The sequence below is a fragment of the Echinops telfairi genome, unplaced genomic scaffold, assembly GCF_000313985.2.
Source record: "Echinops telfairi isolate 266 unplaced genomic scaffold, ASM31398v2 ScPeMD7_5;HRSCAF=22, whole genome shotgun sequence".
Lineage (NCBI taxonomy): Eukaryota > Metazoa > Chordata > Mammalia > Afrosoricida > Tenrecidae > Echinops > Echinops telfairi.
The window spans coordinates 43,996,106-43,996,881 of record NW_022103901.1 but is presented as its reverse complement, the minus strand read 5'-3'; the positions used below and the strand labels follow the sequence as shown (position 1 = coordinate 43,996,881).

Below are 776 nucleotides of genomic sequence, written 5' to 3'. Positions count from 1 at the left end.
AGGGGAGATGCAGGGGAGTTTGGGAAAGCAGCCTCAGAAAGGGAGGTTTTCTTTATTAGGAATTCAGATGGGCAGAGGTCCTGTGCCTCCAGTGTCATTCTGAGGAGGAAGGAATATGCCACACACAACATTACCTCTGTTGTCTTGTGTCCTCTCCCAAGATAGAGAGAAACCACAAACATCCACCCTCCAGCCTTGGTCCTTGACACTCACGTGGACTTTCCCCAAGCACCCAAAAAAGGGATGACCTCAATACATACAAGAGGAGGCCCAGCAAAGGGCCAAGCATAGAGAGCCTCCAAAACTCTTCTTGGTAGAACCAAAGCCGGAGAAGTCCCTCACAGCTGCCATCTCATCCTCCGCCTCAAGGGTCAAGTTCTCCTCAGCCCACTTTTCTTCTTCTGTGTCTCTTTCTTGTAGACTTTGGCCTTTTCCTCCTCTTCTCTGAGCTCCTTCATCCTTTCCTCGAAATCACAATCTTCCTGCTTCTCTTCCATCTTCTTCTGTTTGCCCAATCACCTGGTCCAGGGTGGAACGTTCTACTACAATGTAGGTTTCACTGATATCTTTTTTTTTCCACTGATGTGATCCAGGAAGTTGATGGAGTCCTCACTGCACAATTACAGACATTGCAGTCATATGCTCCCATCTCAGATTGTGGGGTAGACTTGGTAATGGCAATGGTCTTCCCAAGCTTGGATTCCAGATCCGCCTGGTTGTCCCTGGGCTGCAAACGTTGCTGCTTGATTGGCTGCCCTGGTTTTCCACCCTTCCTT

At 49.0% G+C, this 776-nt stretch overlaps 1 pseudogene; it reads right to left on the bottom strand.

Moving 5' to 3' along the window:
- Positions 1-249: 249 nt before the first annotated feature.
- LOC101655043 overlaps positions 250-776 on the bottom strand; it is an 11,602-nt pseudogene continuing 11,075 nt past the window's right edge.